We start from the raw sequence: 15711 nt of genomic DNA, 5'->3' as shown, positions 1-15711 counted from the left end.
TGGAAGCCCTTTTCAGCTATGATTTGGACACCGTCCAAGTTTTATACCGGGTCTCCCATGACTCCTGCGACAATAGGGAGACAGACAACGTACTCTCTCCTCATTATACAGATGCAGGACTTTATTTGAACCTATAGAATACAGATGGGTTGGATATACCTGTACAGAGACAGAGCTGGACTCACCATCTAGTCCACCACTGGAAAAAAAACCCTTTTTTACCGTTGTAATGTGCAAAGGCAGCTGAAGCCCTTCACATACAACTGCTCACTGTTGAAACAAAGTCAGGTTTGGTCAAGAAATCCTTCTACCATGGTTACCGTTCACAGAGGCCTTATTTCCCTTCAATGAGCCATTCAAAAGCATTGTTATGGTTGCTTAGACGGAATGATGTTCGGTCCTTCCAGTCAGTCGATCTGTGGCCAGGTGACATGGATCTGGCCCCTGGTGACCCTGAATTTGTCACTCAGCCTCCAACTTCAGAAAGCCAGGTGATGCAGTAGTCAATCAGTAGGTGAATCCGAATGCCTTTTCTTCTAACACTCTGGGCAATAAATTAAAGTGCCTAAGCACTCTTTGAAAAAATAATTTCATCACCCAGCCTATCCTTGCTTTCTCTGAATTCGGTCTGCCTCCTGGGTAGATTTACCCATACACTGTAGGACATGGCAAGTGTTTTCAGGGATGTCCAGGCATCTCTGATGGACGTAGCTCTGTTTGGGGGAGAAAGAAGAATCAGCACTGGAACACTTTACAAACAGCCCATCAATGGTCCACTCCCTTGAGTTACTCTCGCAGGCCTGTCAATTTTGCCAACAGTGCAAGAAATTCAGTTGCTTCAGGAAACTGCCTAGGCTTTTTGTTGATGTCAGGTAAAGTAGTGGTGGCTGAGGATGTTCACATCAGCAGGGAAAACCAGCATCTTCCTCCTCCTCTCTACTGCACCAGTTACCAACCTGCTCTGATTTGCTTTTCGAGAGCTGCAACCAGCTGGTAGGAGGCATGATCCAATTTTTTACCTCCCCAGCTAGAAATCCATCGGATATTGTTACAAATCTTTCAGAGAGGCTTAGTCCTGCCATTTAGTTTGCGCCCCCACTCCTCAGTCTCCCATTCTTAGAACAAGTTCCACCACATCATGCCACATGCCACAGTTTTAATGCAGGAGGCCAATCTTTTCCTTTCCAAGGGTGTGATTGAGAGGGTACCAGAGTCAGAGATGGGCAAGGGATGTTATATGCACTTCTCTGTTTCCAATGACGACAGAGGCTTCAGAGCCACTCTAGACTTAGAAGGAGAAATTCAAAATACTTACTCTCTAGCTTTTGTTGCTCTAGACCCATAAGAGTAGATGGTGTCTTTGGACTGCCAGGACCTATATTTTCATATAGCCATCTTGCCGTCCCGAAGATGTTTTCTGTAGTTCACAGTAGAATCAGAATACTTCAAATTTGCCACGCTACGCTTTAGCCTGACCTGGACCCCTCGCTTGGCTTTCACCAAAGTGATGGCAATAGTCACAGCCCATCTATTGAGGTCAGGGAAGCATGTATTTACGTACCTTGATGGTTAGCTGCTCAAGAGGGGCAAGGGGTGGGGGGGCTTGCAGCACACTGAAGTCACACCAGATGCCTATGCAGAGGATTCCCTTTCTAGGACCTATTCTGAACACAGTGGTGTTAAAAGTTTTTAAACCACTGGAGTGAGTCTGGGACATTCACGATATGATTCCACTGTTTTGGGCTCACTCAATCTGGACCTCCTTGAGGATGGTTTTGAGCCTTCTTGAGTACCTAGGACCCGGCGACCAAATCCTTCTATTCAGAACACTGGGAGAAATTTGTGGGCTGGTGTAGGAACAACATCTTTGTCTTCTTCAGGCCAAACTTTCTTAAGCACTGTTCGTTTTTGTCAGTTGTCCAGCTAGGTTTTGAATTGAGTCCAGTTAAAGGTTACACTTTGGCCCAGGTGGCCTTTTCATGCTTGCCAGACTAGCCTTCCCTCTTCAGATTACTTGTTTTGATGCAGCTTCTGAAAGACTGACCACATATATTTCCCCCAAACCTTTGTCATGCCACAAGGGGAGTTTAACTTTGTTCTAAAGTTTTTTATGTACACTCCATTTGATTCTATGCACAACTGTTCCTTGCAGCTCTTAACCATAAAGACAGTCTTTCTGCATTGCATTCATGTATGTGCTCCACATGAGTAAACTGCAGAATCAGTCAGAATAGCTTCCTTACAACGCTTTCTTTCCCAACAAGTTGGTGCTGAGAACAAGGGTTGTCCTTCTGTCTAAATTAGTATTGCCCTTCCACTTAGGGCAGTCCATCAACCTACTAGTATTTTTGTCGCACCAACTTATCCCCCAAACAACGGTGAGAGATTTCAACAGCTTGCCTTCAAAAGAGCCTATTTTGAACTCAAGTATGAGTATCGTCTGTCATCAGTTCTTTGTGGGGTTTGCCAGTGCTGGAAAGGCAATACAGAAGAGGGCTCTGTCGAGGTGGCTCGTCCTATATATAAAGATCTGTTACGTTCTAGCCGAGAAGGAGCACCCTGAAGGCCATTTTACCAGAGCGAAGACCGTTACAACATCATTAGCTAGGGGACTTCCTATCTTGCTGCAACATGGGCTTCAGAGCCCACGTTCACCATGCACTACTGTCTTTACTGCAAAGTAAATTTGCCTGCTAGGTTCTGCAGGACTTTCTGGGTTGAGTGCACTTTTAAGACCCTCGTCATTTCAGGAGATACCACTTGGGTATAATTTCAAAGGGGAGGAATCTTCCTTAAGAGGTATCCATCAGAAGATCAGGTTACTTACCTTTGACAGTGCTTTCTCACCACTCTACTGCCTCCCCTTTCTGGGGACTGAACATCTACACACTTTTTAAAAAAGGCCCTTAGTTAGACTTCAACACACTGTGATCTGCATTTTGAATGAGAAGATCCACATCTGAGGGTACAGAAGGGGGACTTATAAGTAAACACACATGAGAATGCAAGGGTGTCATCTATATACAACTCTGCTACGTCACTTCTGAGGCGCTGCAAGGTCGCCACAGAGCTGCACAGCATCTCAGAGCAGCACTTGGAAGCTACTGCTTTAAAATCTCTGGATGCAGTCTGACTCCTGGAAATATTCTAAAGGTAAGAAATCTGCAGTTAGGTAGAGTATCCACCTGAAAGAGCATTACCAAAAGTAAGTAACCTGTTACCAAAAGGAGGTGACCAGTTTGTCTGATTCTGTTCCAGAATCACAGAGTAAGAAGGAAAGACACATTGAGATAGTGCCTAGGGTGATCTCACCTTACTGCCTAAGCCTTCTAGCACTTGGAGAAGCCATTCTAGAATGCATTTCTGGAGGCCTTTAGTATTGAACTGATAATTGTCGTAGACCTTAAAAAGCTCTTGTGGTCAATTTCATTGTATTTTCTTCTTTGTGTTTGTGCATATCTTGTATGCTTATCTCCAGGAAGGGTCTCTCCTTGCTACAGGTTAGGGGCAGAGGGGTGGGTTGATGTGCAATAGATGAACATATTACAATAAACCCATTTACAAGACCAAGACTAGTTGAATATCCTCTTGGTATGTAAGACTGGCACTTGCTTTGGTATGCTTTGGTGTCTACCTCAACTTGAACTCCACAGAGCTCCAGCCCCGTGGTGTCGTAGCCTCAACTGTTTTTGGGAGGCAGGGTTGAGTCTTGTGACCTTCGAAATGGTCTGTCAAACAATACTCCAAACCCCTATGACAAGGTAATTCACCCCTGCACTAGACATGTCTTGCTGCTCTGTATAATTCTGTAAATGTGACTGACTAGGCTAGTGGTTTGTTTATAATCTGTACATTTTATCATATATATGTTTTATATCTAAAGCTACACTGCACTTAAGTTACCAAGCCATCATATGCAACCTTCATGATGACAACCTTGCTAGGCTGCAGTATTCCACCCATTTATAGTGTTGTGGCGATCCACTTTTGAGAGGCTTTTACACGGTTGTACTCATACCGTTATCCAAATTCATAAGTGAGATGTTAAATGATTGCCCTTTATTCACCAGCTATTTGGATTTTAATTATCAAGGAACCTGTTTTCTCATCATGGGATGTTCTTCTACACTCAAAAATAGAATGCCTCTGTGCATGGTCAGGATCTTTCCCGGATTATGCATTTTAGTTGAGGTATTATTGTGTGTATTAAATACAATAAAATACTCAAGATGGAGAACAGAGCTACAGGTAACTCACTTTTCGTTAACCAGCTGGTTATGAGCAATTGCATAAAGGCCTCACTTTGTACAGGTCATATTACCTTTGAGGTCTTCTAACTACCAAGCCAAACATCTGCAGATAGATGACTAGTTGTATAGATCAGTTGGATGTAGGGTACATGCTTGTGAGATGTGATATTAAGAGGAAACATTATTTCTTTATCTTTAGTTACATGATTTGACTGTCATGTAGTTCTTCTCACGTTTGGGGAAAACACCTATAGATGAATGATTGTTTAATGATTCAAGCCCCCTCAATGTTACTCGCTCCATTGAGAACTCATTCCATGTCCAAAGCAAATCTTCTCCCCATCTCCTCTGTTCCTCGGACCACCATGGACTTATCTTGTGGCGCTGGAGATTAGCCTAATCATCAGGACTGTTAATGAATTAGCTTTCTTCCGGCAGTAAATGTATCCCTTAACATTGCGTGAGGGTTGGTCTCCATGGATTATTCCTGCTCTAACTCCGACAGAGGGTAAAGTATTTTGTTGCGTCTTTTCAGCATTAGGTTAAGATGTCTTCCCAAAGAACAGACGCCAGGAGACAGAAGGCAATGATGTCAGACTCCTTTGAGGTCCAGCAGCCGAAATGGCACATAGACTTTTTTTTACAAAGTCAAAGAATCTAGAAACTTAAACGTTGCACCGTTACTGCTCTAATGCTGACATAATCTCCTTTTTCAAAGTCTGGTTCGTAAAATTTAGAACAATGTGACACGCTAAAAAAAGATAAATGGAAAACAAGTTGTAGATTGTTTAATCTATCAGTTCAGAAAATAACCAGTAATGGGGTATATTTAAAATCATTCATCAAAAGAAGGCCACATTAGCCTAATGAGGGCGTCAGTGCATTGCCTTCTCTCGCGCCCAGTTGATGTATATTCAGTTTCACTGAAAAGAGTGAATCCTTTGGGAGATAACACGTATTTTAAATAGCAATATTCCGTTTCACTTAAGAATTGACCCTCCGGAATTGAATGCTCGTTATTGGGTAATAGAGGGGGGAAGATGTGTGTGGTATGTGTTAAACTGATTGCTTCAGTTGTTGGTGCCGGCAGTCCAGCAGCGTTTAGCAGCATTAACCAGACAATTTGCATGATAATGCCCGGGATGCCCTAAAACAAGCAGTGCTTTGAAATCATGCTCGTGCAGCTACTGAATCGAGGGCATTTTCACCAAAAACTAGAAACAGGGTTTGCTGTCATCGCTACATTTTGTTTTCAGTTACAACATTGCCAAATACAGAGCAATATTAGGAGACCATTTGCACAGTTAGAAATAATGGTAACGTAACACCAGTCTAGTGTTACGTAAAGCAGGCCCTTTTTCAGCCGAGGTAGGATCAGTGTATAGCCTTGTAAACCCCTCTGACGCACTCCACTCCATAATTAAACGCATAACGCCTTCCAGGCTCCGCACTGATACTATCACAATGGCTTTATCTCCGGAGATGTTGGAACTTGGTGCTTTCAGTCTTTGTCCATATCTGTTTTCTGTATTTTTGTTACTGCTGTGCTGTTTTGAACAAAACATGTGCCAAATGTTTCTGCCTGCATTGTACGATGTGCTGTACACTCAGACCTCTGAGCCAGGGCCTGGTTATGTCGCTCGCAGCAATCTGATATCTGTCTGCGTGACACCAAACATTTACACACACACACACACACACACACACACAAACACACACACCATCACACAAACACACCCCGACCTTGTATACGACACATTGATGGTATAGTCGGTAATTTGTGTGACTTTGAAAAGAATCCAATGAGTGGCCTATTTTGGTTGTGCTTTCTTGCTGCCAAAAAGTCAATCCTGCACTCAGCTGTGAGGCACATGGAGGGATGAGAGGGACAGAGTTTGGGCCCAGTAGCACATAGCTTTAGGAGTAATGCAGAGAGTGCAGTCAAGCACATGCCAAAGAGGAGAACTACACTGGAGGGCTGCTAAGAACCATACAGTCTGATCGTGGGCCAACGGAGCTATGTCCTGAGATCCAAAGCTTATTGAAGGATAGCAGCAGGTGGAAAGGTCTCAACACATCCCTAAACTATGGCACCGCTCAACATTATGAAGAGCAGCTACAGTGTTTAGCTGTGATTTCTTGATTACTGCGATTTGTAATAGATCTCCCAGTGTCCACTATTTTTACACATGTAGCTCACTTCTGATGCTTGAAGTTAGAACGTTCGAGTAAGTTCTGCGATCAATTCAAGTCCATGTTTTAACTGGGCAAAAAAGAAGTCTGTATGCAGACATCGTACTAAAGCAGACTTGCTCTGGTTTTTGTTTTCAGCGTAGCGAGTGCATATCTGGCTACTTGGCCTCATTTCGCCCTCCAGGTTTCATACATATACTTGTGATGCAGAATGTCTTTGATAAATTGTCAGTTCTGTTTAGGCATGAGCGAATTTTGCGGATCTCGCGTTCGCGAATTTTGCGGATTTGCGGATTCGCAATCCGCAAAATCCGCGAATTCCCGCGAATTTGCGGATTTTTTTTTTTTGTGTTCGCCCGTGTTTCTGCCAGTTCGCGAGGGTTTTGTACACTTTCGCAAATTGCGAACTTACCTGTCGGGTCGCAAGTTTTGCGAACTTGTTGTTTCTACGTGTCCAGCCTGTTTGGGACACTCTTCTTCATCACTGCCACTCTCTGTCACCACTGCCACTCTCTGACTACTCATGCCACCCTCTGGCCCACCCATGCCACCCTCTGTTTCATCACCACACCCTCTGGTTGTCCAGTGTACATTATTTTCGGCAAAGCAAAGCACACCTTCCCTGCCTCAAGTGACCTGAATTAATTTGGGGCTGATTAATGTGTCACAGAATATTTTTTTAGCTGGCACCTGCTTCCTTAGTGCGCCCTGACTAGTGATCTTTTGCACTTGCTAAGTGCTTTCATTGTTGCAAAATTAGTTACAACACCTGCCCTGCCCCAACTGACAATAATGAATTAGGGGCTGATTAATGGATTTTAACTTCCAGCCTGGCTCCTGCTTGTCTCCCTTAGCTGTAATTCAGGACCTTTGTGGCATATGTGTAACTATTCTGAGGTTCAGAGCAGGGTCACATAATAGTTTCAACTGGCAACTGAACTCTGGAGGGGCCCCTCAGGAAGCACTACAGGAAATGGCTACTAATGATGAGCCTGAACTTTTGAACCTGGTAAGTAGTTACTTTCAGTTTTGCTAAGATCGTATTTCTGCAATTTTGCACTTATTCGCGGGGCGCGAACTCACGCGAACAGTGCGAGCAGTGCGAGCAAAATCCGCTGCTCGCGGATTTGCGGATTTTGCGGGAGATTCGCAAATCTCGCGGATTGCGGATTTCCCGAAAATCCGCAAAATCCGCGAGCGGAACGGATTTTCCGCCCATGCCTAGTTCTGTTGTCTGTTGTATGGCCACTGCAGTGTGATCAGTTCTGATCCCACCACAGATTCAGCGATGGCTCTTTAGTCTTTCAGATCTTTCTAGCTCTCTGTCAAGTTGTAGGATTCTTGTAGCATTCAATGGTGGAATCGAAAGCAAGATGTGAATATCTTCAGTCGATGTTGGAACCATTTATTTAACAAAATATTTAAACGAATCACTGTTATAGGCGAAATACTGTTACTATGTGGCCAGTTTCATTCTTGTGTATGAATGAAAGATCTGTCCAGGGCCGGAACCCAGGGCACTTCTGCTGAAGTAGGGTGACGTAGCTATGCAGTACTCCACATGATTCACATGTAAATAAAGAATGAAACATGAATGGTAACTAAGAATTTCTGGACACCATTTGTTCCTAATAGGCTCACTACTGTAACTACATTGAGGGGATTAGCTGTTAATAATGTTAGTGCCATGGCACCGGGGCCATGGGTACGAGGCACCCACTGGGCCCTAACTAGTGACTTTTTTTACCATTAGGCTAAGGAATAGGTGGCCCATTTTCCTTGCCCTCGTTAGGGCCCAGTGAGCGCTTGCTGCACGACTAAATATACAGTACCTCAGAGAATCTTTAGTCCTGGGAATAACTTCATGATGCTTTAAGTACATGCAAAATAAGACGTCCGATCATATACAAGTAGGGCTCAAGTTAAGAGGGTATCCAAGAACCGCGGACCCTTCAAGTTTTAAGAGTGCATATCATTAAGTTTTATTATAACTTTAGCGCAGGTTTTCCATTTTAGCTGCCTGCATTTCCAATTCGATATCCCATTTGTTCCTCTCCTTTACTGTACATACGTCAGGGGCTGTATTACACAAAAGGCGCATTTTCATTGTTTGCAGCGGGCTCACCTTTTACAAGGTGCACCCAGTGCAAATAATGAAAATGTACCGTATTATAATGAATGTGCAGCCCCCAGGGCACCCTGGGTGCAGCGCATTCAGGTGAAAAACAGAGTGGCTGCTTTAAAGGAACTCCTTGTTTTCACAGTGCAGGCGGCAACCTGCCTGCACTTTGAAAGGGGATTAGAGATCCCCTTGCAGGCGGGTGCAGTGAATGACTTCACCCACCTGCTGAGGACTGCCATCGGGGGGCACACTGACAGTGCGCCACCTTTTAGATGGTGCACTGTGAGTGTGCCTCCTGAGACCTTCTTTGCCTCTGCGCCCCTATCTGTAATATGGCTTAGGCACAGAAGCAAAGGGATTCCCTCATTTACATGGGACATGCCCCCATGCAAATGAAGGAATAACCTCTGAAGATAGCGCTGGCGCTTTGTGTGCCAGTGCTATCAGTATTACAGAAGGGGCAACACAAGCGTTTGCAGCCCCTTTTGTAATACTAAAGTGCCCCGGGCGCGCAAAGCGGGCGCAAAAGCGGGCTCAAAAGCTCGCCTCGCCCCCGGGGGCACTTGTATATTATGGCTTCAGGAGGTTTCCTCACCATCCGACAATGGTGAATACTGCATCTTTCATCAATTGTTTATTGAATCGTTTAGTGGAATAATTTAGAAACAGTGACACTCAGTTATAATTGTGCATTATGTTGTAATACTCTGTAATAGGAAACCAAGGGAGGGGGCCTATTCACTCCCCACCCATTTACCACGTAGAACATTATGTTTTCAGCCTGTCTCTTTATAATGGAAGGTGCGATCTTTAGTGGATGTCAACCAAAATGTGCAGAGGGACAGTCTGCCTATTCCTTCAATGACAGGAAAATATTGAGCAATGTGTTCTTTGGCATTCTGACAGTGTGAGCAGAATACCCTGACTGTAGAGTCTAGAGCTCTGCGGTGCTAGTGATACAGGCATCCAAGGTAGGAAACCCCTCATTCAGTGCTATCTTCTGTCAGTGGTGGCTAACTTAGCCATAACAGTTGTAGTAAATCAATAAGCTTCGTTCATTTTGCAGAGTAACACTACATGCACACAAATGCATTGAAATGTGACTTTAAAGTCAGGTCTAAGCCTATACATGTTTTTGGAAATTGATGAAATAAATGACTAGTACTACAGCACACTGACTTCCTCCAAAAACATTTACAAACTGAAGACAAGTCAAACTTAAATCCCACACCGCATAACCAGACCATGGCCCAGAACTCTTGGGGGTAGGCCAAAATAATTTTCAGGGAGGAATAAAGGAGGAAGTGTAATGAAAGATTGTCTGTTCGGACACTGCTTGACCAAAACGTTCTGTGTAGGTTAAGGCAACGTATACGAACGGTGCCCTTTTTATTTTATTGACTGATATGCCTATGTAGCATTCAAAGGATGGCACTCTACACTAAACAATGTACTGTAAATTGTATCCGCCCGTCAACCCTTTTTCCTAAATGTTTCTGAAGTAACTGTGCTCTGCTTTCCTAACCTTTGGCATTTCTTCTACATCATGGTTGACATCCATTAGGAGCTCATTCCTAACTACTTTCAGAAATAAAGAATTTACATACATTGTCTTACTAATTTCTGGTTTCTTGTCCCAATGCTTTTCAGACTCAGACTTTCAACATCTAACCTAGAGGGTGAAACGAAAACCTGAATAAAACAAGAGTTAGTCCAAGTTCTGGAAATGTAACGTGGAATCAGTGTAATAGAGTACTCTATGACCTCAAAAACGTCCCTAGAGTCTGTATGCAAGAATAAAGTTCTCTATGTCCTGGAGGAACAGTGCAGCACCTTAATAATACAGTATACTACTTTTAATGGATAATAACTTTTCCTTGAACTTTTTCCCAGGTGTCAGGCTGGATCAGCCATTTTTTTCCTAGATTCTTCCACCACATGTTTCATGTGGCTCTGTTTTGGACTCTACTACGACGTCTTGCAGCTCTGACTGAAAAAGTGCAGTGTTCCTTATCAGTGTCATCAGTTCCGCACCCCCAACTAATGTGAAATCCCAAGTTATTGGGTTTTTTCAACTTTTTTTATTTGACATTTTGAATCTTTTTTCATTAAAAATCCTAAATAATTTGACACGGTTATCCCCCAATTGTTATCCAGATTCAAACCATGCAAGATTTGCAAGCAACATATGACAGTTACGACCCATATCCTTCCTGCATCTGGTGTCTTGGCAAGGACTATGACCCTGCATCATGTGCCCGGTGCCAAAGGATGCATCCCAAGCAGTTGAAGGAAAGACAGACTAGACATTTTATAGTCTTGTTTCAAGAGCAGTCCGTATCCTCTTTTAGGTTGGAGGACCAGATCTAGAGCTGGGCACCTGATTTAGTGTTTGGCAGATGCAAGTAGATTGTCAGAAAACAGCTTTTCGACCTTTTGTCGCCATGGAGGTCTGCCTGCCCAGAAAAGAGTTTGGTGGTTTGATAGATCAAAATCTGTCAGCCGTCTGGCGTTTTTGCATCAACACCCAATACCACTTTGGACAACTATCTTTTCTGCGCTGTCACCCTGGATTTTTCGCCTTTCGCTGGACCCTATATTTTAGCTGGCTTTAGAATTCTGTGCACTTTACCCTTTCTAACTAGTAGTAAAGTACCTGTTCTCCCCCTTTTAACTGACGCTCCTCTAAAGGAAAGATGGAACTTTCCTGAAACCTTCATTTCTGATAGAGACATCTGAATGCATATTCGTCACCTTTTGAATAGCCCCAGGTGTCACACTGGATCCAGAAACGTTTGCGTAGTAATTACCTCATTATCTAAGAGGTGGCTTTGTGCATCGTCGTTCTACTTCTGTCCCATGCAGATGTGATGTCAGAACCAGTATATATATGGTCCAACCAACGTGGATCTGGAGTTTCATTTATCATTCAACAGATTTTACTTTTCCCTTCAGTTTTCAGTGGTGTGCAGACAATGTCACATTTAAACTATGTAAGGACTGTACCCAGCAGATATTGTGTACATATCCTCATGACATCTGTCTTTTGTGCCTTGACTCCTGTCATGATTCAAAGGTGTGTGTCAATATGAACAAAAAGGCAATCTATGAGAACGAGGCAAAGCTCTTCACTAAGTTGAAGATGTCGAAGATCTGTTCCTGATCAAAGTCCAGGGTGTGGTGATACAGTTCGAAGTCAAGGGTGCAGGAAGTCTCGTTCCCGAGGTTGCACTTGTGACTGGTCTTCGTCAAAATCAGATATGTCGACAAGGAGCCATAAAAAATACAAAAAAGCCGAACATGGGTCACTTGCTTCTCACTATTCACACCATTCAGATTTGCATGATGCACCCAGCCCCTCTAGGCCATAAAGCTTTTCTCCCCCAGCGGAGACAGCTTAGATGCTGATCCTGTTTCAAATTCGTTCTAACAGGGTGGGGACCATGAATCAGCTTAAATTGGCTAATTTGAACAAGATCTTTGGTGCTACGCCCGATCCCACTGGAATGTCACTTGGCATCATGGATCCCAGGAGGCCTGCAGCTGGCCTATTGGTGGTGGATTCGTCCTCAATGCCAGCTGTGCATTTCGACCTGTAACAGGGTTGATGCCAACTCCGTCTCAGGTTCCGTTGAATCCAAATTAAACAACACACCTGTGTCCATTCTCAGGACTGCATTCAACACACAGTTGCAAAGATCGACACCACTAGCTCCTTTATTGGTGTTGATTACACCAGTTAAAAATCTGATTCTTTTATTGGATTCAGAAGCCCATGCTCTTCTGGCTAGCTCTAGGTTATATGCTCATTCTGAGCCTGAATATTCAAGAGAGTAATTCATTTCTGATGAGGAATATCAGCCCTTTGAACAGGGTGATTCTAATGATCATCTTCAGGATGCCAGTGGCCTGGGCAACTCTGCAGACATTGACTTTGCATCCCCTGCTATTACCACTGGGGAAACAGCATCTTTTGCGACGGTCATCAAGAGAGCAGCAGAAACTTTTGATCTTGTTCTGCCTACTCAGGAGAATAAGACAACTCTACTAACAATAGTCTTGAACCCAGCACAGACTACTGAGGAACCTTTGTTGCTTTTGAGTGGGGCTGTAAAAGGTATGCTGGTGAGCACCTGAGTAACACCAGAATATTGACCTCTGGCGAACAGTCCTGCTCCTGAAGATCCTGAGTGTTTTTATTGCAACATCCTACTTTAGACAGCCTTGTTGTGCAAGCTCCTATGAGCTGTATGAACCCAACACCCTACCTGATGAAGTTGAAAAGTCTGGAGGCATTTGTATAGAGAATATTCTCCAGTATTAGGGGTGTCTTTCATAGATTCACATGCTTGAATATTCCCCGTCGTCGAAGTGGGAGTCCCACGGTAAATAAAATAGCAATAATGCTAAATATAAATATAGAAATATATATATATACATAATACCAGAAAAGAAGGAAATACATAGAAAACCTCTAAAAACAAATCCTACATAGGAATGCATGGTAGAGAGAAAAACCATTTGTAACACCTTAGTGTCATTATGTTAGTCCAAACTGCAGCCAATCGGGCGCCAGCACCCTCTAGAACCTTCTCCTCAGAAGCTCAAGCCCTCTGATTTTCTACCGCACATCGTGTGAAGGGAGTCTCCCTGAGCTCTGCTCAGTTTTCAGAACTCTATCTTCTAGTTTTTCCAGAAATTCCACAATGTCAAGTAAGAAGTCTTTATTCAGACCATGTTCTTCTTGTGGAAAGCTTCGTCTTTTTGAAAATGACCCCCACCAGAAGTGTATTTATTGTTTATATCCGGATCATGAGGCTGGCAGCTGCAAGTTTAGTAGAACCTTTTCTACCAAAACTCTTAAGGACAGGGAAGGCCGTCTTCTGCTTTGGCTGCAGCGTCTTAAGGACAAGGACTCTTTAGTGTCCGACGCAGAGAGTTTACATTCTGGTTTCTCCTCAGCAGCCTCAAAGATGGTTAGTGTCCAGGAGGTTCCTTCTCCTTTCCTCAAGAAGCCAAAATTAGCCCTGTCTGTGGCTCCTGCAGTCTCTACTTCCATTCCTACCACCTCTACGCCCACGAGACCTGGCTCTCAGGCGTCTTTGGCTACCTCTCGAGGTGTCTTCACACCTCTTTCTGTCCCGCCATCGACGAGAGCGTCTACGAGCGCTCCGTCGACGAGAACGGCTTTGCCTGCATCGTCGACGACTACACTGACTACCACTTCGGCTTTCTCATCATCGACGATGGTTTCGTCTACGGCTTTCACGTCGACAAGGGTTTCGTTTCCGTCTAAACCTGTTCCGTCGACGATTCTAATCTCGTCGACGAAGAAGAGAGAATCCTCGTCGACGAAAGATCCGAAGACATCGTCGTCATCGACGAAAGCCTCATCGACGAAGACACCGTCGACGAAGATCTCGTCGACGAAGACAGGCCCGTCGACGAGGGCTCCGTCGACGGAGTCAGTATCAGCATCGACGGCGAACCCGTCGAGGACGACACGCTCGTCGACGACGACGAACCCGTCGACGGCTGCTTCAACAATGGATCGCTCATCGACTGTGACGCCGTCGACGACCTCGTCGCCGACCACTCCGTCGACGCAGGTTTCTTCAAAATTACCGGCCACAACAGCTAACTCTGCCTCGTCGTCGGTGACAACTCAGTCGACGACGGCACCAATTTCATTTGCATCTGTACCGTTAGTGCCCTTGAAGACCTCTAAATCTTCACATTCTCGCACTGCAGTACCCTGCCAACAGATCTCAGAAGCAGAGCTTCAACCATCTTCTCCGATGTTTGCAACTACATCAGACTCGGAGCATGAAGAGGACACGTTTGGGGCAGCACATAGTCCCTCTGATTTAATAATTAAATGTCAGGATACAGGCTAGTCCGCAACCTACACCTGCACAGTCTCCCGCTCCTGTGGTGCTACCTCCCCCTTCATTGCCGCCTGTCGTACCAACTACAACTTCGTCTCGGATTCATAGATCTATTAGCATCCATACCACTGTATATCCGCAGGATGCGGATGATGAAGCGAACGCAGAACGGGAGGATGGTGAAGTTCCTGACGAGACAGATGATGAAGCAGGCGACCAGGATATGACCGAATGGGATGATTATAGGACGCAAACGCTTCTCCTCAACTTGGTACTTCAAGTGACTCGCCACCAGTTGATATTGCCAGTTTCCATCTTTTAATGGATAAAGCGGCTCAACGTTTCAAACTTCCACGGTCACAACACGAGGATGATTGCTTCTTTATGACTTTAAAGAAAAACCTTATAAGCAGGTACACACTATTCCTATTATTGATTTCGTGTGGAAAGAGGGCATTAAACTAATGAAAGCTCCAAACTCCTTACCTGCTCAGATTCCACGCCTTGAGGAGACGTACAAGGCCCCCACTGGTTCTCCAGCTTGCCTGACTTCTCATCCCAAGCCGGATTCTGTCGTGACTCAGGCTGCACAGTGTAGAGCTCAGAATCCAGCATCCCAAATCACAGCTCCTCCGGATAGAGAGGGTCGACGCCTAGATGCTATTGGCCGCAAGTTCTCAACGATGGCTTCAACTTCTGTCCGAGCAGCCAATGCTTTAGCCATCTTGGGACGCTATGACCGGCAGATGTGGTCAGATATTTCAGATTTCATGGCACACGTTCCTGATGCATCCAAGACTGACGCACAACAGATTCTCCACGATGGTCGAAGGGCAGCTGAAGAAATCATCGACTGTGCAGTCGATATCGCTAACACAGGTTTCCGCCTCCTGGCAAGTGCGGCTGCACTCCGAAGACAGGGATGGCTGAAGTCCACCTCCTTCCGGCAGGAAGTCCAAGGCAAAATATTGGATATGCCTTACGATGGGGAATCACTGTTCGGATCCTATATCGATGATGCCCTTGAGTCCATCAAGAAGGACACCGATACGGCGAAGTCCTTGGGCACGCTCCAATTTCGGAAACAGTCCTTTCGAGGTGCGCGCAGACATGGCACTTCTTCCAACTTTCGAGGAGGGCAATAATACCGCTCCTACACTCAGAGCGGCCAACGTTACACGTCCAACCAGCAATCTCGTCAGCAACCCTCCAGACCTCACAGAGGAAAGTCGTCCTATCGTGGCACCACTCAGAAACG

At 44.8% G+C, this 15711-nt stretch overlaps 1 long non-coding RNA gene across 1 annotated transcript; it reads left to right on the top strand.

Moving 5' to 3' along the window:
* The first annotated feature begins 4713 nt into the window (after positions 1-4713).
* On the top strand, positions 4714-10185 carry LOC147666544 (uncharacterized). The gene is made up of 2 exons (XR_015304754.1): positions 4714-6674; positions 7669-10185. It is a non-coding gene; the product is annotated as an uncharacterized LOC147666544 (long non-coding RNA).
* The last annotated feature ends 5526 nt before the right edge of the window (positions 10186-15711 follow it).

The sequence above is a fragment of the Lissotriton vulgaris genome, unplaced genomic scaffold (assembly GCF_964263255.1).
Source record: "Lissotriton vulgaris unplaced genomic scaffold, aLisVul1.2 SCAFFOLD_11836, whole genome shotgun sequence".
In the NCBI taxonomy this organism is placed as follows: domain Eukaryota; kingdom Metazoa; phylum Chordata; class Amphibia; order Caudata; family Salamandridae; genus Lissotriton; species Lissotriton vulgaris.
The sequence above is the reverse complement of the archived record's forward strand: the minus strand, read 5'-3'. Positions and strand labels throughout refer to the sequence as shown.